This window comes from Lepus europaeus, chromosome 14, assembly GCF_033115175.1.
Source record: "Lepus europaeus isolate LE1 chromosome 14, mLepTim1.pri, whole genome shotgun sequence".
Classification (NCBI taxonomy): domain Eukaryota; kingdom Metazoa; phylum Chordata; class Mammalia; order Lagomorpha; family Leporidae; genus Lepus; species Lepus europaeus.
Window position 1 is genome coordinate 95,687,821 of NC_084840.1, and position 26,004 is coordinate 95,713,824.

Genomic DNA, 26,004 nt, shown 5'->3' on the forward strand with positions numbered 1-26,004 from the left:
AAATGCACGGTGGCTGGTACCTTGTAGGCTGATGCCGGCGCTTCAGCGGCAGGTGAACAGGACAGCGCCCAGTGCTCTGTCTCTTCCCAGAAGGCAAAACTGCTCATGTAGGTCTTTGTCCTTTAAAACCAAAAGGACACGAGATAATTGCAAACACTTCTGGAACTGCACTACGTAACGAATTTTTCTAAGAGTCTGCATTTCTCTATGGCCTCGATTCTGTCCTCACATTGGAGAAGGGAGATCCAGTCCAAATTAATGCAGCGTACAAGCACATTTAGCATTAGATTATACCTTTCATTTCCCCCGCGGCTCAGGCAAAACATGAGTTTTCTGTAATTAAAATATGCATGGAGAATGCTAATGAAGATTTTGTTAAGGTTATCATCACTTTTGAAAATAAACCTAACCACACGCAGAAGAAGGGAAGAAGTGGGGGGCGATGGGAGAAAGAAGAAAATTAAAAGGCCAAACCAAAAAGTAAAGTTGAGATGACTTTCGGCCAGGGTTGTGGTGATGCCCACGTCCCATAAGGTGGTGCCAGTTCAGTCCTGGCTGCTCCATTTCTGAGCCAGCTTCTTGCAAACGCACCTGGGAAAGCAGAAAAAGATGGCCCACGTGCTTGGGCGCCAACCACCCATGTGGGAGACCTGGACGGAGCTCCTGGGTCCTGGCTTCATCCTCACCCTGACCACAGAGGGAATGAGTGGTGAACGGAAGGTCTCTTTCTGTCTCTCCCTCTCTCTGATGCTCTGCCTCTCAAAGAAACAGAAATTTTTTTCTTAATTTTTTTAACTTATGTATTTATTTGCAAGGTAGAGGTACAGAGGGAGAAAAAGAGAGAGAGGTCTTCCATCTGCTGGTTCACTCCCCAAATGGTCGCAACAGTTGGAGCTGGGCTAACCCGAAGCCAGGAGCCAGGAGTTTCTTCCGGGCACAGGGCCCCAAGCACTTGGGCCATCTTCCAGTGCTTTCCCAGGCCATTAGCAGCGAGCTGGATCGGAAGTGGAGCAGCCAGGACACGAACCGGCACTGAAGGTGGAGGCTTAGCCCAGTATGCCACAGCATCAGTCCAAGTTTTTTTTTTTTTTTTTTTTTTTTTTTTGGACAGGCAGAGTGGACAGTAGAGGGAGACAGAGAGAAAGGTCTTCCTTTTTGCCATTGGTTCACCCTCCAATGGCCGCCGCGGTAGCACACTGCGGCCAGCGCACCGCGCTGTTCCGATGGCAGGAGCCAGGTGCTTCTCCTGGTCTCCCATGTGGGTGCAGGGCCCAAGCACTTGGGCCATCCTCCACCGCACTCCCTGGCCACAGCAGAGAGCTGGCCTGGAAGAGGGGCAACCGGGACAGGATCGGCGCCCCGACCAGGACTAGAACCGGGTGTGCTGGCGCCGCAAGGCGGAGGATTAGCCTACTGAGCCCCGCAGCACCGGCCTCAGTCCAAGTTTTTTAAAATGACTCTTCTCAATTTGTTGACATTTAGCTCCCTGAAGATAGGAGCTTAGCTTTTCCAAAGGAGAAGGCACCAAATGACGTCAGCTTGTTGATAACACCAGACACGGGCAAAGCCGCTGCCTGTTCACGTCCTGGCTGCTCCACTTCCCATCCAGCTCCCTGGTAATACTCCAGGAAAAAGCAGTGGAGGATGGTCTGAGTGCTTGGGCCCCTGCATCACGTGGGAGACCAGGCAGGAGCTCCTGGCTCTGGCCCGGCCCAGCTCCGGCTGTTGTACCCATTTAGGGAGTAAATCAGCGGATGGAAGATCTCTCCCTCTCTAACTCTAAGCTTCAAATAAATGATTAAGAAATAAAAACAGCTGATGCTACAGGACTCCCAGAAAGCAAAGCGCGTGGGCACTTGATCAGCACTGGGTGGCGAAGCGGCGGCTCCCGAGTAAGAGGAGAGGAAAGCAACACTACCCCTCGGCCGCTCTCCGCCTCTCTGATCCTTCCAGTTTGCACCTCCTGGCATGGTCCACCTGTGCTGCTCAGAGAAGAAACCAGCAGAGACTGGCTCACTCGAACATGGTAGACATTTCTTTCCAATCATTCCAGAGACCGGGGAGGACAAGGTCAGAGCATCGGCGAGGGCCTCGGCTTTGCCTTGAACACACGTCCCCCTGAGGGCAGGGACCCTGCGTCCAAAGGGGCAAACGACATGGCGAGTGCCCAGTGCCCCTCTGCGAGGCCACTGCCCCCCGCACGAAGGCTCCGTCCTCCTGACCCCCGTGTTGACCTCTGAACCTGGGAGGGGACAGGAACACTCACACCACACAGCTCCCAATTCTCAGCCTCCGGGAACTCCTGGGATCAGATGCGAGGTCCCCATCCCTTCCTTGGGGGGCTGGACACTGGGAGGTGACCAGCCCCTGCCAACCTCGCCTGCGCCCCTGAAGGCAGCAGGGGTGGTGCCCACAGAAGGTAGGGACCCAAGCGGCCATGTTTTTTATCCTTTGCTTTTGAAAGTAAAACAAACAGGAGGCCAGAGAGAGGACCCAAGGTGGCCATGGTTATGCAGAAGCTCAGAGGCCAAGTAGGAACTCAGGGTTCCTAACTCCAGGGTCCAATGCTTCCTTTATCCCATTGGGGGATCTCGGAAGTGACCCAGGACCAGCACCCCCATCCCCGCCTGCAGACCGGCCTTGGCCACTCATCGGAGGAGGGGCTTGAGGCAAATCCCGACGGCCTTGGCGAGTCACTTTCCCAACCTTTACTTTTGTATTTCTTCATGTTTGTTTATTTTTTTGACAGGCAGAGTTAGAGAGAGACAGACAGAGAGAAAGGTCTTCCTTCCGTTGGTTCACTCCCCAGATGGCTGCTGCGGCCAGTGCGCTGTGCTGATCCGAAGCCAGAAGCCAGGTGCTTCCTCCTGGTCTCCCATGTGGGTGCAGGGCCCAAGCACTTGGGCCATCCTCCACTGCCTTCCCGGGCCACAGCAGAGAGCTGGACTGGAAGAGGAGCAAACGGGACAGAACTAGCGCCCCAACCGGGACTAGAACCCAGGGTACTGGTGTCACAGGCGGAGGATTAGCCTAGTGAGCCATGGCGCCGGCCTCCATGTTTGTTTATTTGCAAGGCAGAAGGACAGAGACAGACAAGTAGAGATCTCCCATCCGCGGGTTCACTCCCCAAATGCCTACCATGGCTGAGCCTGGGCCAGGCCAAAGCCAGGAGCCAGGAACTCCAGCCAGGTCTCCCACCCCAGGCAGGAATCCAGAGGGCCAGCACCTGAACTCGTGAATATCCTTCTTCTCAGTCATTAAGTTTTCTTCAAGAACAGGCTTTGGAACGAAACTCCAGGGAGTGGTCAGCCCACAGTGTTCAACCTTCTCTTACTGGGAGATATTTAAAATTTTTTTTTTGACAGGCAGAGTGGACAGTGAGAGAGAGACACAGAGAGAAAGGTCTTCCTTTTTGCCGTTGGTTCACCCTCCAATGGCTGCTGCAGCCGGCGCATTGCGCTGATCCGAAGCCAGGAGCCAGGTGCTTCTCCTGGTCTCCCATGCGGGTGCAGGGCCCAAGCCTTCCCGGGCCATAGCAGAGAGCTGGCCTGGAAGAGGGGCAACTGAGATAGAATCCAGCACCCCAACCGGGACTAGAACCCGGTGTGCCAGCGCCGCAAGGCGGAGGATTAGCCTGTTAAGCCACGGCGCCGGCCGAGATATTTGAATTATTCTATCATATCATATCATAAAAGACATCCATGCATTGTCTCTGTCCTCTGACGCTGATGTGGCCCAGAGCAACAACTACACACGAAAGCTGCCCACGAAGAACCGCTCCCCCCTCCCCCCGCAAAACCGGGTCTCGCTGAGACTTGGAGCCAACACTGATACCCATCCCAGCCAAACCCTCGGCACGGTCTCAGCATCTCGTCAGCCATGCGCCCCGAGAGGCGACCCAGCCAGCCACCCATCTCACAGAGCATTTTCCCCTCGGTGACTCTGTGATGGATTGCAGCTGCTTCCTAAATTTTTTATTCAATCTAATGTTTTTGCCCTCACTAAATCTTGACATTTTTTTTCCTAAAACTGTGTGAAAAAAAAAAAAAAAGAAAGGAAAAAGAAGGTAGCAAGTGCTTCCTCCAGCTGCCGCCTGTCTCCGTGTAACCAGTGACGTGGAGAAGCCGAGCCTCCCTGCCCAGGGCACTGGGTGTGGATTCACAGTCTGCACTGTGGTGGCGCCAGGGAACAGGCGGGGAGCGAACCTGTGCCCCTTGGCCAGACAGAGCGTCTACCCTGGAGAGGGGCTCAGTGTGTGGGATGCGTGACTCCACGCCCAGGAGCCTCGTTTGGGACCAGAGAACTCACAGACTGATGGCAGACAAGGAGCGCAGAGGACACTCGGCACCGGTCAGGTCAAGGGCGCGCTCCGTGCCCTGGGACGCGCCCCAGGTCTAACTGATAAAGCGTGGATCTCATGAGAGGGAAGCCGTAACGGAACCTTGGCTCTAGAGAGTAGCTAGGAGCCTCCTCCTTACTGCTCCCGAGTTCCAAGCTTAGAATTGAAACACAAGGAAAACCCTTCAGAGTCCCCCAGTCACTGCTTTGGGTGTTTCGTGTATGTGTTTATTTTTGCTAATTTAAAGAGAAAGGGGGCAAGGTTTGGTCAAGACGCCGCCTGGGCTACCTGTATCCTCTCGTAGTGCCTGGGTTCAGGTCCTGGCTCCGCTCCTGATTCCGGCTTCCTACTAAGGTGCACTGTGGGAGGTGGCAGGTGACGGCCTAAGTACGTGGGCCCCTGCCACTCAGGATGGCGTTCTGGGCCTTGGTCTGACCCAGCCCTGGCTGTTGCAGGCATCCGAGGGGCAAGCAGACAGGCACACGGGGGAGAGATTCTGTGCCTCGGGTTCCCCTGGGCTGCCGATGGATTCGTCTCACTCTGGGAGCCGTGTTCACATCATTCTGACAATGATCAAATCATACAAAAATTGGAATTGAAGCTGCTTTAATTAAACTCCAAAGGAAGCCTCACCAACATGCAGCGTGGAGCGAAAGACGTTTCGTCTCTCTGACAGGGTTTACAACAACGACACCGACAACAGCCAATCTAACGGCCTTAAAGAAGATGTGGAGAAACAGCTCGTCACACCCCTCATCAGCCCCTCCCGGAGAAGACCTCACAGAATAGCCTTGCTGACAAAACACACGCCTGCTGCCGTCAAAGGTGCAGGGGCCCTTCCATCCCACCCATCTTCCCAGGACTAATTAGCTTCCTGCTGATGCACCTGGGAAAGCAGTGGAGAATGACCCAAGAGCTTGGGCCCCTGCACCCACGTGGGAGACCTGGAAGAGGCACCTGGCTCCTGACTTCGGATCCGTGCAGCATGCCAGCCATAGCAGCCATCTGGGGGTTGAACCAATGGAAGGAAGACCTTTCTCTCTGTCTGTCTCTCTCTAACTCTGCGTGCCAAATAAATAAATAAAATCTTTTTTTAAAAAAACACAAATCAGTTTGTCTTACCAGTTATCTTTTTTCTTTTAAAGATGTATTTATTTGAAAGTTGGAGTTGCAGAGAAAGATGGGTCTTCCATTCACTGGCTCTCTCTCCACATGGCTGCCCGGCCAGCCCTGCCAGTTACCTTGCATAAGCAAAAGCTGCTTCATATCTCAAAACAAATCAAAATAAGACTTTTTTTCCTTCAGAAGACAGAGCTACTATAGGTTTGGATAAGTCACTATATAATTATTTGGAAATTATAACTACATCTGAGTTTAATTGGGATAATCTTTATCCAAAATTATATCAAGTATGAATACTCTAAATTCTAATTACCCAAAAAAGATACACTCCATGCAAAACAGAGCTCATCATTAGCAGACCTGGCTGATCGATCAATCAAATACTGCCTGGCCCTCCAGAAATCTACCAGTGTGTGGGCATCAATTAACAAGATACCCCTGAGCATCCCAGAATTCTCTGAAAGACTAACAATTTCCACGAATAACATTGAAGATCTAGAGACCGTTGTATCGCTGCTAGCACATGAGGCTCCAAAAGGCCATGAAAAAGTTACCGGCCAGCTCTGGATGGCTCTCCAGGACACTGCTAGCCAAGTTATCTATGGCTGCTGAAAGCCCCCAGCCCAGCCCAGGGGCTGAGCCAGGGAAACATGACCTCACAGAGCTTTGCACACATTCCTTTCTGCAGAGGAAATGGGCTCGAGTCTTCAAAATCAGCAGATCGGCTAGTGTCTGCTACTGAGCCTGCCCCGGTCAGTGTGAGAAACCCACCCAGCCCCCAGGGGGACACAGCTCAGCTCCAGGGCACTGTGTGTTCTCAGCACTTCACCTCCACACCCCCTCCCCCTCCCCTGGTCGGTTGCTTCTTTTAAAAGTGCAAAGCTGAGGCCAGCATTGGGGAACACTGGCTTAGGTCACTGCCTAGGACGCTGGCATCCACCGAATGCTGGTTTGAGCCCCGGATGCTCTGCTTCGGGTCCAGCTCCCTGCCAATGGGCACCCTGGGAAGTGGACCAAGTACTTGGGACCCCACTCCCCACAGAGGAAACCCAGGTGGAGTTCCTGGCTCTTGGTTTCGGTCTGCCCCAGCCTCAGCCATTGTAGCTATTTGGGGAGTGAACCAGTGGATGGAAAATCCTCTCTCCCTCCCCCTCTCCCCCTCTGTCCCTCCCTCCCTCTCTCTCCCATCACTCTGCCTTTCAGATAGTAAAAATAAATCTTTTCTAAAACATGAAATGCTCTGGAGAGAGCACATGGAATACAAACAAACATTCAAAAGGAGGCAAGGGTGAGCATCGTGGCGGAGAGCAGGTGGCCTGTGACAGAAGCCTGGGGCTGGGAGAACAGCAGGAGTACGGAGGGAGAGGAGGACAGCTGAAAACTCATCCTGGGGAAGCGGACAGCCTCTGGGCCACTGCCCAGCCCGGACAAGCTGGGAGGGAGGGAGGGAGGGAAGGGGGAGGGAAGGGAGGGAATGAGGGAAGGAGGGAGGGAGGGAAGGGGGGAGGGAGGGAGGGAGGGAGGGAGGGAGGAGCTGAGAACCGATAGAAATGGAAAACTAAAAAGCTAACCCAGGAAACCTAATTTTACCATGTTAAAAATAGTTATAGGGCCAGCGCCGAGGCTCACTGGGCTAATCCTCCGCCTTGCGGCGCCGGCACACCGGGTTCTAGTCCTGGTTGGGGCGCCGGATTCTGTCCCGGTTGCCCCTCTTCCAGGCCAGCTCTCTGCTGTGGCCAGGGAGTGCAGTGGAGGATGGCCCAAGTGCTTGGGCCATGCACCCACATGGGAGACCAGGAGAAGCACCTGGCTCCTGGCTTTGGATCAGCGCGGTGCGCCGGCCGCAGCGGCCATTGGAGGGTGAACCAAAAGCAAAGGAAGACCTTTCTCTCTCTCTCTCTTTCTCTCTCTCTCTGTCCACTCTGCCTATCAAAAAAAAAATTATAGGGGCCAGCATTATGGCATAGACCCTCATATGCAGCACCGGTGTCCCATACGGGCACTGGTGCCAGTCCCGGCTGCTCCACTTCCCATCCAGCTCCCTGCTAATGCCCCTGAGAGAGCAGCAGATGACCCAAGTGCTTGGGTCCCCGCACCCACATGGGAGACTCAAAAGAAGCACCTGGCTCCTGACTCCCTGCGCTGGTCTGGCCCAGCTCCAGCCATTGTGGCCATCTGGGGAGTGAACCAGTGGATGGAAGCTCTCGCTTTCTCTAACTCTGCCTTTCAAATAAGCCAGTCAATCTTAAACAGAAACATTTAATATATTAGTAGTTAGTTCTTATTATTCAGAGATTCTGTATTGTGACTTAGCACACTCAAAGTTCACCCTCGGGTTCCTATTCCCAGCATTCTCATAATCCATGGATGTATGTGCAGTGCTAACACTGGAGTCTCCCGACAGGCTCCAGGCTGAAGCAGAAGAATGATGTTGCTTTTTGTTTCAGCTTTTTTTATTTTTACAAATTTATTTGAAAGGCAGAAGGAGTGAGGGAGGGAGGGAGGGAGGGAGGGAGACAGAAAGAGAGGGAGACAGAGAGAGAGGGAGAGATTACTTCCATTTGCTTGTTCACTCCCCAGGTGGCCCCAACAGCTAAGGATGGGCCAGGCTGAAGCCAGGAGACTCCCATGTGGGTGCAGCGGCCCAGGCACTTGGGCCACCTTCCACTGCCTTCCCAAGCCACAGCAGAGAGCTGGATCAGAAGTGAAGGAGCTAATAATCGGGAATAGAGTCTGAGTCAGGTGGAGTTTGAACAGTGCTACATTTAAGCATCTATTCTCAAAGCCACGGATTTTCGGATTTTCAAGCAATTGTTTCTGAAACCCAATGAGTGCTGTTGCAAGTTGGAAGCTTCATGGGCCAAGACAGGAAACAGGAGGCAGCTGCTGTAAAACCGAACCACCAGCCCAGTGTTGAAGGCAGGGCTTGACCCACTGCCACAACACCAGCCCATTTCAGCTCCTGTACTATAACCAAGCACCCATTCCTTAAGTGCTCCATTATTTCTGTTTTTTTGTGTTTTGCAGGTCAAATCACTGCTTGAAATGTCCAAGTGTCGTGCTAAAGTGCTTTCTAGTGATCATAAACACAAAGATCCTGTGATGTGCTTCATAGAAAAACTCTGGGTTCTGCACCCCTCATCCGGGTCTGAGAGAGAGGGCTGCCGGCCGTGAGTGCCATGTTAGTAAGTCAACGACATACATAGAATAAAAGGTCTTTAAACAGTATCATACAGGGGCTGGCGTTGTGGTGTAGTGGGTAAAGCCACTGCCTGGCGCTGGTTCATGTCCCGGCTGCTCCACTTCCGATCCAGCTCCCTGCTATTGCACCTGGGAAAAACAGTAGAAGATGACCCAAGTCCTTGGGCCCCTGCACCCATGTGGGAAAACTGGAAGAAGCTCCTGGCTTTTGATCTGCCCGGCTCTGGCCATCACAGCCATTTGGGGAGTGAACCGGTGGCTGGAAGACCTCTCTTTCTCTCTCTCCCTCTAGAGCTCTGTAACTCTGTCTCTCATATAAATAAATAAATCATTTTAAAAAAAAACCAAAAAATGCACAACCTAGCTACTTGCTGTCTCAAAGAAACTCACTTCAAATATAACAATATAGGTGAACTATCCCAAAGATAGAGAGAGGTATCATATCATGGTAAAACAATCAATTTGCTAAGAGGACACAGCAACCCTAAGTCTCTGAGTACCAAACAAAACAGCTGTAAAAGGTGCAAAGCAAGAAGCCAATAGAACTGAAAGAAGAAATAGACAAATCCACACGGCAATTGGAGACTTCCTATGTCCACCAGGTAATAGAACAGCAGACAGAAAATCAGAATCCAACAATGCCATCAACCAGCGGGGTCTAGCAGGCATTTACAGAATACTCTGAGAGCACCTGTTCAAGTCCCTGTGGAACATCTGCCAAGACAGACCAAGTCCTGGACCACAAAACAAACCTCACGCGAAAGAACAGAACATCCACAATGTTCTCTGTGACCACAGTGAAATCTAATAAGCGATCAACAATGAAGTCTAATGGGAAACTCTCCCAAATTCAGAAACTGAACAACACACTGCTAAATAATGTGGGAAAAACAAAGTCGCCTCGGACATGAAAAAAAATAATGCATGAAAATACAATTTATCAGAATCCATGGCCCACAGCTGAAGCAGTGTTGGAGAGGAAAACTACAGTGGCAAATACAGTTGTCCCTTGTTGTCCACAGGGGATAGGACCCCTTGCCAACACCAAGGTCCACAGATGTTCTAGACCCTTATATATTGGTGTAGCATTTGCATGCAGCCTATGCACGCCCCCCTTAATACTTTAAATCATCTCTAAACCACTTTCACACAGCATACACGCCATGTAAATGGTTGCTGCTATGTTGTTTAGAAAACAATGTTGTGTGTTTAGGACAAGTGCAATTTTTTTCAAATATTTTTGATCTGCAGTTGGTTGAATCCAAGGATGTGGAAGCTGTGTATACAAACGGTCCACTCCATGTCCATTAGAAAATAAGAAGTCTTAAATACATAATCCAAACTCCCACCTGAAGAACCTACACAAAAAGCAAAATGAATTCAATGCAAGCAGAAGGAAGGAAATACAAAGATACAGAAATCCATGATTTGAAAACAGTAATACCAAAGAGAAAATTCAATGAAACAGCCAGTCCTTTTGGAAGATCAATAATTGACAAGGGTGTAGCAATATTGAGAAAGAAAAAAAAGGCACAAATTACCAATATTCATAGGAAGAACATGAGCTATCACTGCAGGTTTGATAGACAATAAAAGGAGTACTCTAAACTCAACACATAAATCAGATGAAATAAAAACACACTTCCTTGAAAAATGCACTATGACTGCTCACTCAGCAAGATATAGATACATTTGAAAAGCCTTATAACCACTGAGGAAATTGAATTCATAATTCTTAGCCTCAAAAAAAGCCTTAGAAAGAGATCTAACCAATCTTTAAAGAATTAACACTGATTCTAGACAATCTCTCTCAGGAAAAAAAGAGACAAAAGGACTCCCTATTTTGAAAATGTTTAATTTCATCAACTTAAAAGACAGACAGATGATATATAAATAGACAGATGATAGATGATAGACAATAGATAAATAGACAATAGATAGATAGATAATGAGTGAATGAATATCTTCCATTAACTGGTTCACTGCCAAATGCTCTCAATAGCAGACCTGGGTCAGGTAAAAGCCAGGAGCCTGGGACTCAGCCCAGGCCCTGCCAGTGAAGGGTCCACTTGGACCATCACCTGCGGATTTCCAGGTTGCATTAGTAGGAAGCTGGATGGAAAGCAGAGAGGCAAGGACTCAACCCAACTCCATGTGGGATGCAATGGGATGCAAGGGTCCCACACAGGGGCTCAGCCCGCTGCATCACGATGTCCACATCTCCCCAGTGTCATTGTGAAGCCAGAACTACCCTGTTACCATACCAAAGACAGGGAAAATAACAAAACCACACAACAGCATCCTCATGAAGGTGGATGCCAGGATCCAAAATCAAATAAGAGCAAATAGAATTCAGCAGTCTAAAAACATAGATACCAGGAACAAGGAACAATTACTCTGGAAATGTAAGGCTAGTTTGATAGTCAAGATCAATCCACCAATTTATAGCTTAAAAAAATCTATCAGGGGCCAGTGCTGTGGCACAGCAGGTAAAGCTGCAGCCTGCAGAGCCAGCATCCCATATGGCACCAGTTTGGGTCCTGGTTGCTCCACTTCCCATCCAGCTCTCTGCTATGGCCTGGGAAAGCAGTAGAAGATGGCCCAAGTCCTTGGGTCCCTGCACCCACGTGGGAGACCCAGAGGAGACTCCTGGCTCCTGGCTTTGGATCAGCTCAGCTCCGGCCATTGAGGCCATTTGGGGAGTGAACCAGAAGATGGAAGACCTCTCTCTCTTCCTCTCTTCCTCTTTTCCTCTCCCCCTCTGCCTCTCTGTAACTCTGCCTTCAAATAAATAAATAAATATATCTTTAAAAGAATTTATCCTGTCAGTTGATAAAGAAAAAGCAGTTGATTCGATGTAGCACACATTCATGATGAAAACTCAGAAAACTAGGAATGGTGAGGAGCCTCCTCAGTTTGATAAAAAAGAAAGTCTTCAAAAAAAAAAAGAAAGAAAGAAACCTCACAGCTAGCATTACATGAGTAATTAATGCTAAAAGGCCAAATGCTTTCTACAGTTAGAAAAAAGGCAAGGATATTTACTCTCAACAATCTTATTCAACTTAGTGCTAGACACCCTACTCAGTACAATCAGGCAAGAAAAGAGAACAAGAAAAAGATACACAGATCAGGATGAAAGAAACAGAATTGTCACTATTTGAATGTAAGATTTCTGCATGGAAAAGCCAAAGGAATCTATAAAATAAAATGCTGCTAGAACTGGTAAGTGAGGCCAACAGGTCCCAGGATAAAATGTACACAAAGCATTGTATTTTTACATACCAGCAATGAATACATGGTTCCCCAATCTAAAATACAAAACTATTCACAATTATTCAACATTAAATACTTAAATGTAAGTCTAACAAATCATAGGTGTGAGTCATGTGATAAAAGCTATTTAGCACTGTCAAAGAAATCACAGACCAACACTGGCCTTGTGGCATAAAGGGTTAAGCCACCGCCTGCAACACTGGCACCATATGGGCACTGGTTCAGTCCCAGCTGCTGTTTCTGATCCAGCTCCCTGCTAATGCCCTGGGAAAGCAGTAGAATATGGCTCAAGGCCTTGGGTCCCTGCACCTGTGTGGGAAACCTGGAAAACCCTTGGCTCCTGGCTTCAGCCTGGTGAAGCTCTTGCTATTTTGACCATTTGGGAAGTGAACCAGTGTCAGAAGATCTCTCTGTCTGTCTCTCTCCCTGTCTCTCTCCCTCCCTCCCTCCCTCTGTAACTTTGCCTTTTAAATCAATAAAATAAATCTTAAAAAAAAAAGAAATCAAAGATCTTAATGAGAGATATACTATATTCATGGACTGAAAGACTCAACACAATAGAGATAATAATTTTTCTTTAATCGAGGTCCAGGTTTGATACAGTTCCTCACGACATTCCAACAAGGTTTTATGCAAACATAGACAATGGAATTAGAAAAACTAAAACAACTTTCAAAAAGAATAGGGGATTTTGGAGCCGGTGTTGTGGCGTAGTGGGTAAAGCCACCGCCTGCAGGGCCAGCATCCCATAGGGGCGCCGGTTTGAGTCCTGGTGCTCCTCTTCTGATCCAGCTCTCTGCTATGGCTTGGGAAAGCAGTAGAAGATGGCCCAAGTCCTTGGGCCCCTGCACCCACATGGGAGACCTGGAAGAAGCTCCTGGTTTCATATTTGCACAGTTGCAGCCAATTGGAGAGAGAACCAGCAGACGGAAGATCTCTCTCTCTCTCTCTCTCCCTCTCCTCCTCTCTCTGTGTAACTCTTTCAAGTAAATAAATAAATTTTTGTAATTAAAAATGAAATTCAATGAAGCATGGGATGGGAGAGGGAGTAGGAGATGGGATGGTTTGCGGGTAGGAGGGTGGTTATGGGGGGAGGGAGAACCACTGTAATCCATAAGTTGTACTTTCAAAATCTATATTAAATAAAAATTTTCTAAAAAAATAAAAATAAATCTTTAAAAAAATAAAGAAAGAAATAATAAAAGGATTTCAATTCATATTATAGAGCTACAATAGCCAAAACTACATGGTATGGATAAAGGATTGCAGATCAATGGAACAAAACAGAGAACCCAAAACAAACTCATCTAATATACTCAACTGATTTTTGACAATGGTGCAAAAGCAATTCAAAGGGGAGGAGAAAACAAAGCTTTCAACAAATGGTGCTGGACCAACTGGATGTCTACGGGCAAAAATAAACTTGGAGCTATCTTACACCTTATACAAAACTTAACTAAAAATGAATCAAAACTTAAATGTAAAGCTATAAAATATTTAGAAAGAAACAGATGAAATTCTCTGGGATCTAGGCAAAGACTTTTTAGACTTGACACTAAAATCACAATCCATAAGATAAAATTTTTTTAAGATTTGATTTCATAAAAATTAACTTTGTTCAGTAAAAAACCCTACTAAGACAATGAAAGGATGGAGAACAACTACTTACAAACTACCTATTTAAGGGACAAATACCTAGATTACATAAAACACAACTCAGCAGTCAAAAAAGTACACTTGGAACATGAGTACATGAAAATGCATTTCACCGAAGAAGTCATAAAGATGACAAATAAACCCCTGAAAATATGTCCAATGTCATTAGTCACTAGAGATGCAAATTAAAAACATAATGAGATGCCCCTACCCACACATCAGAGCGGCTAAAATAAGAAATAATGGCAACACCAAATGCTGCCGAGAAAGTTGAGACACCGGATGGCTCGTATGTTGGTAGTGGGAATGGAAAATAGAACAGCCAATCTGGAAAACACGTTGGCAGTTTCTTCAAAAATTTAACATTCAGGGGCAAGTGGTGTGACACAGAGGGTGAGGCCACCACATGGGACACTCACAGCCCATGTCAGGGTGCTGGTTGGAGTCCCAGCTCCCGATTCCAATCCAGCTTCATGCTGATGTGTCTGGAAGACAGGCGGTAAGAGAGCAGGTATGTGGGTCCCTGTCATTCGCATGAGCAGACCCCAATGGATTGCCTGGCTCCTGGCGTTAGCCTGGCCAAGCCTTGGCTGTTGCAGCCACTTGGAAAGTGAAACAGTGGATGGAAAAAAAAAATCAATCTTTCTCCCTTTCTCCCTCTCACTCACTCTAGCTTTCAAATAAAGAAATAACCAACAGTCAGATGCCTGAGTATTTATACCAGAGATATAAAGACTTGAGTTCACACCAAAACCTATACACAAATGTTTATAATAGCTTTATTTGTGATAACTAGATCTGGAGTTAGGTGAGCGGTTAAACAAACTACAGTACAGCTGCACTCTAAGAAATAAACTATTAATCTATGTGACAATCTGGATGAATCTCTAGAAAATCCTGGTGAGTGGGGGAAAAAAAAAAACTCACCCTAAAAGTTTCCGGACTCTGATTTTGCTTCTATAGCACTCTTGAGATGAGGAGGTCATGGAAATGGAGAAGGATTCCTTATCTTCAGGGATGGAGAAGCAGTTGGCATGGGAAGTGGGTGGGGCTGAAAGGGCAACAGGCAGCCCCAGAAGTGTTCTGTATCTCTGCTGTCAATGTCCACATCCCGCTGTGGAACTGTACTGTAGCTTCACAAGACGCTACCGATGGGTGAAACTGGATGAAGTTCAGCGTGGGATCTCTCTGCATTGTATCTTACAACTGAATGTGAATCTACCGTTATCTCAAAATAAAAATTTTAAGCAAAAAAAAAAAAATCTGAATATAACCTTCTCATAGCAAAAAGAAGAATCAATATAAACAGTTCCAATCAAAGAAACATGAGGGGCCGGCGCTGTGGCGTAGGGAGTCAAGTTGCTGCCTGCAGTGCCAGCATCCCATATAGACACTGGTTCAAGTCCTGGCTGCTCCACTTCTGATCCAGCTCTCTGCTATGGCCTGGGATAGCGGTGGAAGATGGCCCAAGTCCTCGGGCCCCTGCACCCACGTGGAAGACCCAGAAGAAGTTCCTGGCTCCTGGCTTCGGATTGGCTCAGCTCTGGCCATTGTGGCCATCTGGGGAGTGAACCAGCGAATGGAAGACCTCTCTCTCTGTCTCCCCCTCTCTGTAACTCTACCTAACACTCCTATTTCCAGTCTTGGCGTATAGTTACTGAGTTCTGAGTGAACTAATTCAATTGTGTCCACGGTCGGAATCTAGCGAGCACTTCCCGGCACAGGCGTCACTGGCTGTTTCCTGTTCCTGTGATGCGGTGTGTGTGTGTGTGTGTGTGTGTGTGCGCTACATTTCCTGATCTCTAGAGCCTCAGCTGGAGACCAGGAGGCCAGGTAGGAAAGAAACACAGGCGTGAGCTGAGGCTATGTGGAGGAATTGGCCCCCATGGCTGTAAGATCAAAACGAAGCGGAAGACAGGTGCAAGGCTGGGCAGTAAATAGACAGGACTTCATAGGGGTAGACGCTAGGCACAGCGGTTAGGATGCCACTTGGGATATCCTTATCTCGCACCAGAACGCCTGGGTTTGAGTCCCGGCACTTTCCCAATTCCAGCTTCTTGCTGATGTACATCATTGGAGGCAGCAGATGAAGGTTCAAGTACTTGGGTCCCTCCCCCGACATGGGAGACTTTGGACTGAGTGTCCAGCCCCTGGCTTTAGCCTGGCCCAGCCCCAGCTGTTCTGAGCATTTGAGGAATGAACCAGTGAACAGACCCCTCTGTCTCTATCTCTTTGCCTTTCAAATATACATTAAAATAAATAAAACAAAGGCATTGTTTAAAAGAAAGGACTCCCCCCTCCCTGTAGGTAATTGCATATTTGCTCAATAGGCATTTACTAATTACCTACTAAAAGCAAGGAAGGAATTTATTCAACACCTGCTGGGTACAAGCAAGGCACTCAGAGCGAAATCCAGGGAGGTCAAAGGGGAGCTCCTTCCCCTTAAGGATTTTCTTAATTAGTGGAAGTGAAGAGATACAGAAAGATGTGATTAATCCCAGTACCAATGGAAGCAAAAGCCGTGTGTGCTGGCAGCTTGGGCAATAGCTGCCCCCTGAGAAGAGGGTGCTCAGCCGCAGGAGGTCACCCACCTCCTCCCAGGAACTCCAATCGATTGAGGTCTCCACCTGACTTGTTCACATCCATCACCATTCATCTAAGGACTCCACCATCTGCTGGGGCCAATCAGATAAAAGAACGGTGATGAAGGCATTCATGCCTGATTCGGGCTTCATCCAGGATAGATCCAGTCACCCAAACTCATCGAAGTAGACACCCAACGTTTACACCAGAGGAGGGAGGAACAGGAACTGAATGTTCATGAAAAGTCCTGAGGTGGCCCTTAGGACAGGGACTGCCCACAAAGCAGGGTCAGATGGGGACGTCGGGACAGTGACCTCACCTCCAGGAGCAAAGTTCTGGGCCAAGACCAAGTCCATAGAAGAGACTTTGAATTCAACTCTGTTATTGCACAAACATGATTAAATCAACTCCAGCTTAAAGGCCAGAACTGTTTCATTTGTCATTAACTGGAGCCATTTGTATAATGTGACTCATTAATCTTCTCCACTGAACTAATATTAGGTTGCAAAATAATTCCATTGCCCAGGTCCCAGTCCAATATTCAGGCTGTAACTAGATTTCTAAAGATCTCCTTGACGACAATGGACTCTTTCCTTGATGACATCATCAGTTATATAAGCAGGATTGATAGGAAATAATGACTTGGATTGAAGGCATATCTAAAAATATACCTTTGGACAAAAGACACTGATGAACATACAAGGTATTCCAGCCATGCTAAAGTCCATCATGTAATTAAATTAATACTTATTGAGGTGGACATCACATCTCCCCATTAATATTGAGGAAAGAAGGATTCCAAGAGGCTAAGTGACTTGCCCGAGGCCACACAGCTAGCAAGTGGTAAAGCCAGGACTCAAATCCACATCTTCCTGACATTAGCACTTCCATCCGTTCCTTCCCAACTCATTCCACATGCGATTTGAAGCCAGGAGAATGAAGTAAACATGTGTCATTGTCACTGAAGACTAACCAGGAATAAGTGACTGGAGTCTCCAAAGCTGGAAAGCCTTCCCTAACCAATAGTGCTTGGGAGACAGGGGGGTCGGTAACCATAGGATGTCTTGGAGACTCAAATGGATCTGTGGCCATGGGATGCCTTAGAGGCTTAGATGGTTCCACCCCCATGGGATGTCTTGGAGGCTCATATGGATCCCACCATGGGTGTCTTGGAGGCTCATATGGATCCCACCATGGGTGTCTTGGAGGCTCATATGGATCCCTACCATGGCTGTCTTGGAGGCTCATATGGATGCCACCATGGGTGTCTTGGAGGCTCATATGGATCCCTACCATGGCTGTCTTGGAGGCTCATATGGATCCCTACCATGGCTGTCTTGGAGGCTCATCTTACAGTAGATCACTCCTGTCTCAGAGCAGAGGTTGGGCTGGAGTGGAAGTCTTCTAAGGAGCATGGGTGGTGGTCACCTTTACACCTCCGTCTACTACTGTAAGACGTTAAACTATTATGGCAGTATGCTGTAGAATTAACTTCACCGTGTTCCTAGTGGTTCAAATCAATGCAACCCCAAGACAACGCAGTGAGCACCAGCACTGCCGGTCCTGAGGACGGGGGCCGGCTGAGGTCACCAAACCTCATGCCTTTCAGGAAAAAGAGGACTTGTGGCCAGGATCAGGCATTCAGACTCCTTCTCGCCACTCCCAATCCACACAGGAATAGAGGTGAACAGAGGAACAGGAAACTGCCTATGCGAGGCCTCGGTTTTCTGCAGGTACAGCCCATTCCTGCCCTGATGCTTACTCCATTGGGGGGGCGTCCAATTACAGACATAACCTCGTGTTTGGCTGTAGGTGTGGTCACAGCCCGCTGCAACTCCATCGTTGCAAACAATATCATTTTCATAAGAGAAGGGAGGCTTCGTGCAGAAGCCAGATGTCTGAAGCCACAATTCATCCCTTCCCAAGTGAGAGCAGATGGCCATAGGCCTACTGGGATGACTCACACTCAAGACGTGACTCTGAGTCACTTCCTTACATGAGCAGAAGGGGTTTCAACTTGAACCCAAACTGTCAGCAGCCTAAGAGTCAGACAATCTGCTTATACCTGCAGGGCCCCCAGGAGGGGTCTCCAGGAGTCGGCTTCCACAGGATGCCATGGCTGAAGAGAACTTCACCTGGTCCACAAGCTTGGGTCCAAGTCAAGGCCCCTTCAGGGCTGGACGACTGGAGAGCAAGGGAGACGTGCCCCACAACCCCTGGCATGCCCAGCTCCCCAACCCCATGCTCACAGGTGTTTGTTCCGAGTCCGGGGTGGCCAGAAACGTACTTGATGTCTGGGGACCAGAGAAAGACCCACCCCCCCGTGTGGTGGAGAATACAGCATAGAGAGGCAGCGTAGCACATTCGAAGGGTGGCATGGCTCTGGGTGGGGCATAAAATGGGACATGGCCCCAGGCCACTGCCACAGAACCTTGGCAGGTGTCGGAGCTATGCAGCTGGTCACCGCAGAGGGGGCTCAGCAGGAGACGGGGAGAGAGCAGGCTTGCCAGGAACCTGCCAAGACTCCCCCGAGGGGCTGCTGAGAAACTTGAGATGCTACAAGGGTTTGTGTGTGCACCAGCTGCTGTATCCACAGTCCGACTTTAAGCACCTGCGTTGCCTAGGAAACCCAGGTTACAACCTCCTGTGCTGAAACCCAGGAGAGCAGGACAACAGGATGGTAACCAGGGCTTGGGAAAGGGGCAGGGCTGTGGGGAACACGACCAGCTGTGAGTTCAAGCCTGTCTGTAGGGGCTGGTGCTGCAGCGTAGTGGGCTATGCCTCAGTCTGCAGTGCCAGCATCCCATTTGTGTGCCAGTTCAAGTCCCGGCTGCTCCTCTTCCAATCCAGCTCTCCGCTACAGCCTGGGAAAGCAGTAAAAGATGGCCTAAGTGCTTGGACCCCTGCACCTTCTTGGGAGACCCACAAGAAGCTCCTGGCTCTTGGCTTCAGATCGGCCCAGCTCCGGCCGTTGTGGCCACTGGGGGAGTGAACCAGTAGATAGAAGACCTCTCTCTGTCTCTCCCTCTCTGTAAGTCTACCTCTCAAATATATAAATAAAATCCTAAAAAAAAAAAAAAAAAACCCGTCCCAGCAGCCTCTCAAACAGGAAATGATGCAATTAAACAGTGCCATCATGGTTTTTCCTCTTTATTAAAAATCCATAGGTTATATGGGGCCAGCGCTGTGGCACAGTGGGATAAGCTGCTGGCTGCAGCACTGGCATCCCATATGGGCTCTGGTTCAAGTCCCGGCTGCTCCACTTCCAATCCAGCTCTCTGCTGTGGCCTGGGAAAGCAGTGGAAGATGGCCCAAGTGCTTGGGCTCCTGCACCCACGTGGGAGACCTGGAAGAAGCTCCTGACTCTGGCATGGCTCAGTCCCAACCATTGTGGCCATTTGGGGAGTAAAGCAGCAAATGCAAGATCAATCTATTTCTAATCTCTCCCTTCCTCTTTCAAATAAAATAAATAAAAACTATACGTTATAGCTTTGCAGCTCTCAAATCCAATAGTTTCACACTATTTTTTTTGACCCAAACATGCCCTTCAAAAGATATTAGGGACACCTACCCTCCCACTACCATTCCCCAGAAGTCGCCACGCTCCATGGTGCGGTACACTACACACACCTCCATCCCGGATCTCAGAAACAGCTCGGTGGGCGTGTCCAGCAGACCTCATTATCGTTTACCAAACGCTACTCCTCCCCCTGCACTTCCTGCCTTGGTAAATGACTTTCCTGTCCATCAGTAACAATTAAAAAGTCAATTCCCGACAGAAAGGCTACCCTCCCTCTGATGAATATCAAATACGGCTACCAATTCAGTAGGAATACAGGAAAACCCAATATTATAAATTAACCCCTCGTTTAACGAAGCGCCAGTCAAAAATGTAACCCATATTTTGGCGACTCTTAAGCCAATTTTAACATTGACATGGAAGAGAAAGTGAAAAGGAAGCATCAGAGTTTTAGGAAAAGGGGGAAGACTTGCCCAGGACATAGAGAAAATTATGAAGCCAGAATCCCTAAAGCACAGTGACAGAGGCACAGGATCAAGAAACAGCGTCTGGGAAGACGCACGCGGATGGTGGAGATGCTCGGGGCGTGGGAAGCGGAGAGCGCTACGATTCACACAAATCTGACTCCTGACCTCACGCCGGAGTTTCAGCACCAAGGTTAGGAGTGAACGGTACCAAGAGAGCAGAAGCTGAATCTATTTACGGTGTTTGAGGAGGCGAGCCGAGAGGGAAGGTCCTCAGGTCACAGGGAGTGTACACGGGACACAGACATGATGGCATGACCTAGAATTTAATACGGGGCTGGCGCTGTGGCGTAGTAGGTAAAGCCACCGCCTGTAGTGCCGGCATCCCATGTGGGCTCTGGTTCCAGTCCCGACTGCTCCACTTCCCATCCAGCTTTCTGCTGTGGCCTGGGAAAGCAGTGGAAGATGGCCCAAGTCCTTGGGCCCCTGCACCCGTGTGGGAGACCCAGAGGAAGCTCCTGGCTCCTGGCTGTGGCCTGGCTCAGCCCCAGCCATTGCAGCCATTTGGGGAGTGAACCAGTGGATGGGAGATCTCACTCTATCTTTCCCTCTCTCCTGTAACTCAAATTTTTTTTCCAGAAAAGCAGCACATAAAGATTTTAACTGGAGCATTCCTTGCCCAAGTGAACATCTGGAAATGTTTCAATGCCCATGACTTGGAACGTGGGTGATGCACGGTGTCTGCAGATGAACAGCAGCTTCAGGGGGTGGGGCGGGGCCACAGTGACCGACCTGGAAATGAACAGCACTGGGGCTGCCTTGTTTTGGGTTAGGGGAGGATTGGTATTGTCAGGAGTTTTTGTAGGTTTTTTTTTTTATCAGAAAAAAAAATTGTGTGACTTATATTTTTAAAAATAAATGAAAGCCAGTATTACAATATGTTCCTGAGAAACATTTTGAGACAACGATCAAAACCACACTCCGCATTGTTCTCTGCTGGGATGTACAACTATTTTTATAAAAAGGACTGATTTAGTTAAAGTAGTATTTCAGGAACCTGGGAACCCACTTCTTCAGAATTGATTCTGTAGAGAAAAATGCACATGGGCCCAAAACATGATAGTCATAAGGTTGTGCATAACAGGATTATTTAATTGTAAAACTGGACACGCGGTGGGCATTACGGTGAGTTAAGCCACTGCGTGGGACACCCGTCACCCCCTACCTGAGCACCAGTTCAAGTCCCTGCTGGGCCACTTCTAAGGCAGCTGCCCATTAATGTACCTGGGAAGGAACCAGAACGGCCCCAGTACCTGGGTCCCTGTTACCCACGTGGGAGATGAGGGTGGACTTCCAGGCCGCTGGCTTTGGCTGGGGCCAGGCTTAATTCTGTGGGTATTTGGGGAGTGAACCAGTGGATGAAAGATCTCTCTCCCTCTCTCTGCTTTAAGTAGATAAATAAGTCTTTTATAATTTTAAAAATTTAAAATGTGCACAACTCTAGAGTCCACATATGAAGGATAATTTTTTACATTTTACACGTATTAAATAAAATTCTTTGAGGCCATTTGAAAAGAGGATGAAGACCTATATTTCTGATGTGGGTAATGTCTTTTATTTATTTGAAAGGCAGAGTTACAGAGAGAGGTCTTCCATCCGCTGGTTCACTCCTCAGATGGCTGCAACGGCCAGAGCTGCACCAATCAGAAGCCAGGAGCCAGGAGCTTCCAGGTCTCCCACATGGGTGCAGGGGCCCAAGGACTTGGGCCATCTTCCACTGCTTTCCCAGGCCACAGCAGAGAGCTGGATGGGAAGAGGAGGAGCTGGGACTAGAACCGGTGCCCAGATGGGATGCCGGCACTGCAGGCAGTGGCTCTACCTGCTGCACCACAGCACCGGCCCCTGTGGGAAATGTCCCAAACATTGAGTTAAATGAACGCATCAGGAAGCTTCCGTGTCAGCTATGATCTTTAAAATGGTTTACGTTAAAAATGGTTCCAATGCCTGAGAATTTACATACAAGAAAGGCACAAGGGATCCTAATAAAATGTGTATCTGTCCATTAAGATGAGGAAACTCATTTATACAAACTTTTATTAAAGATGTAATATAAGAGACTTTCAAAAACTTCCTAAACAATTCATAGTATGAAAAAATTGCATTTGTAAAATTTTTTGCACCAAAATTAACTTATTTTTTTAAAAAAAAGATTTATTTGAAAAGCAGAGTTACAGAGAGGGATAAATAGAGAGAGAAAAGTCTGGTTTACTCCCCAAATGGCCTCAACAGCCAGAGCTGTGCTGATCTAAAGCCAGAAGCCAGGATTCCTGCTCTGGGTCTCCCATGTGGGTGCAGGGGCCCAAGCACTTGGGCCATCTTCCACTGCTTTCCCAGGCCATAGCAGAGAGCTGGATCAGAAGTGGAGCAGCTGGGACTTGAACCGGCGGCCATATGGGAATGCCAGCACTGCAGGGGGCGGCTTTACCCGCTACACCATAGCACCGACCCCAAAATTCATCTTTGACTCAACTTTTCCAAGAACTTTTGAAGTCACCTCATACGTATTGAGATGATAGTATAATGATCATTTCATCAGAGCTACGCTGTCTTGGAAGTCAAGAACTATCATTCTCTCCATGGATGTAGGCAGAGAATGAAGATTAAAAAACCATGCAGTGGCCCCACAGCTGAGGGACGGGTTGGAATCGCGCCCCTCCCGAGGCCTGTGCTCTGCCCTGCACTCCTCCCCTCCCCTCCCCTGCAGCAGGTGTTTAATGCTGGGGTTTGGTCGACAGCGGCTGTGCGGCTCCAAGGGCCCACGGATGGAGTCACTGAGATGAGAAGAGAGGGGGCGGCCGTGAGGACCTCCGACTTCAACTGCAAGGCCTTTCAGAAAGGCACCACCCCACTGCAGCACTGGCCCGCCCCGGCCCACTCCTGATAGGCTGCACACACACACACAGATGAAGCTGTGTGGACACATGGTGCACACAGACAACACAGAGCAAGGGTCATACACACACACACACACACAGAACACACACAGATGAAGCTATGTGGGCACATGGCACACAGAGCCAGGGCTGTACACACAGCACGCGTGCACACACATACATGCACACAGATGAGGCTGTACACACGACACATACATACAATGACATCTCAGACTTTTTACAATCTCCTCCTTTCTACTCTTTACAAAACATAGGAATTTCACACGGGTGCCATTTTCCATATACACGTGTGTATGTGTGTGATGAAAATACTAAAGATCTTTCTGCTTCGTAAGTTTCACATCATACAATAGTATTAACTGTGTACACATCTCTCAAACATCAAGTCATACACCTTAAATCTTTGTGATTTTTATTTGTTCACTACGTTTCAATAAAGATGGTGGTGGGCTGAGTGGGGGAGAACCCATGACTTTATTTACGACAGCAGAACTACTTAATGCTGTGGTTTGGGTCACACTTTGGGGGTCCCCCAGAGACCCATGTATGGGGGCTTGGACCCCGAGTCTCACGTGAATGTTAGTGACTGAATGTTGATGGGTGAAGCATGGAGACTCCATTGGATTACGGCATCCAGGAAGTGGGCCCATCGGGGGGTCGTCGGGTGATTGGGGGCTGCCCTTGGAAGGTGGCTCTCCCGAGAGAGGGCCGGTCACTGGAGCCGAGGTCAATCTGGCATCTGTCAATGCTTCCTGCCTCACCATGCGCTCGACTCTCATCCTCCATCCCCACCAGATGCCTCAACCACGGAGCTCCCACCTAGGACTGTGCACCTCCCAACTGTAGGCCTAAGGAAACCCTCCTCCTTCCTGACCATGCCTCTACACGGCTGTAGGAAGGAAAGGCTAACAAACACACGGACTCGCTCCCAAGTGCCCTCTGAGCACTAAGAATTTTTTCAATGCAGCAAAGATCTTCAACAAACACTGAATGCTTATGGAAGTCTCCTTAAAAACTCACAATGCCATTTAACATAATCCTAATGAATGCATTGTCCATCCACCCTGCTACTGTTGGGCAGGTGCATGGCAAAATGGCTGGAGTTTCTGTCACTAGGATGGTCCTATAGATGCCACACTCTTCTATATGGATTTTTTTAGTATTTATTTATTTATTTATTTATTTATTTGAAAGGCAGAGTGACAATGAGAGAGGGAAAGACAGAAAAAGAAAGAACATCCATCCATTGGTTCATGCCCCTAAATGGCCACAAGAGCCAAGTCTGGGCCAGGCTGAAGCCAGGTGCCAGGAATTGCATCCTGGTCTCCCACGTGGGCATCGGGGCCCAAGCATCTGCTTCCCCAGGATTGTTAGCAGAGAGCCAGATCGGAAGCAGCCAGGACTCAAACCAGTGCCCCAACATGGGTGCCAACACCCCAAGCAAGGGCTTAATCCCCTGCACCACAAAGCTAGCCCTGCGTATCCAGATTTTTATGAATCATCTTGTTTAAAGGAACAGAGAGCTAGACATCCGATACAAATTCAATATAATACGAGCTCAAGACTGACTATAAACCTCCTCCTCACCCTCCCCCATAAGCCACGGTGGGAACTGTCTGAAGCTAGGCACAAACACAGGGAGAGGTCTAACAATGCCTTGTACAAACCTTAGGGGGGTGGGGTCGTGGAAGAGTGCCATCTGGCTAATATACTACTTATACAAAGTCCAGGCATTCGTAACTAATAAAGGACTACCTTTTCTTTCCTTCATGTCCATCTCCTGTGAGGGTAGACATAGGGGATTCACGGGGAGAGGTACCCTGTTGTACTAGAGGTGGTTTCTGGGGTCACTGTGTGCCCTCCATGGTGCCGGTGGAGCGACCAGCAGAGTTACAGCAGAGCTTACCCCTGGACCCCGGGGACTTGCACCATGCTTGGAAGATGAACACAGAGCAGTGTGTGAATAGCTCACAGCAAAATACAGGACCACCATCAAAAACAACTATTTAATAGTATTCTGTAATAAATGCTCCCAAAAATGGAAAAATCTTCTATATTTGTAGATTGGAAGAATATCATCAAAATGTCCATATTACCAAAGCAATTTACAGATTCAATGTGCTCCCAATTAAAATACCAACAGCATTCTTCTCAGATCTAGAAAAAAATGATGCTAAGATTCATATGGAAACACAACAAACCCAGAATAGCAAAAGCAATCTTCTACAACAAAAACAAAGCCAGAGGCATCACAATACTAGATTTCAAGTCATGTTACCAGGCAGGTATAATCAAAACAGCCCAGTACTGACATAAAAATAGACATGTAGACAAATGGAACAGAATAGAATCCCAAGAAATCAATCCACTTATCTACAACCAACCAGTCTTTGACAAAGAAGTTAAAATCAATCCCTGGAGCAGGGACAGTCTCTTCAACAAATGGTGCTGGGAACACTGGATCTCCACATGCAGAAGTATGAAGCAAGACCCCTACCCTACACCTTACACAGAAATCCACTCAACATGGATCAAAGACCTAAATCTGTGACCTGATACCATCAAGTCATTAAAGGAGAACATTGGGGAAACTGTAAGACATTGGCATAGGGAAAGGCTTCTTTGAGAAGATCCCAGAAGACAGGCAATACAGACAAAAATAGACAAAGGGGATTGTATCAAGCTAAGAAGCTTCTGCATGGCAAAGGAAGCACTCAACAAAGAGAAGAGGCAACTGACAGAATGGGAGAAAATGTTTGGCAGCTATGCAGCTGATAAAGGGTTAATGTCTAGATTCTAAAAAGAGTTCAAGAAACTCAACAACAACAAAACAGTCCATCTAAGCAATGGGCAAAGGACTTGAACAAGCATTTTTCAGAAGAGGCAATCCAA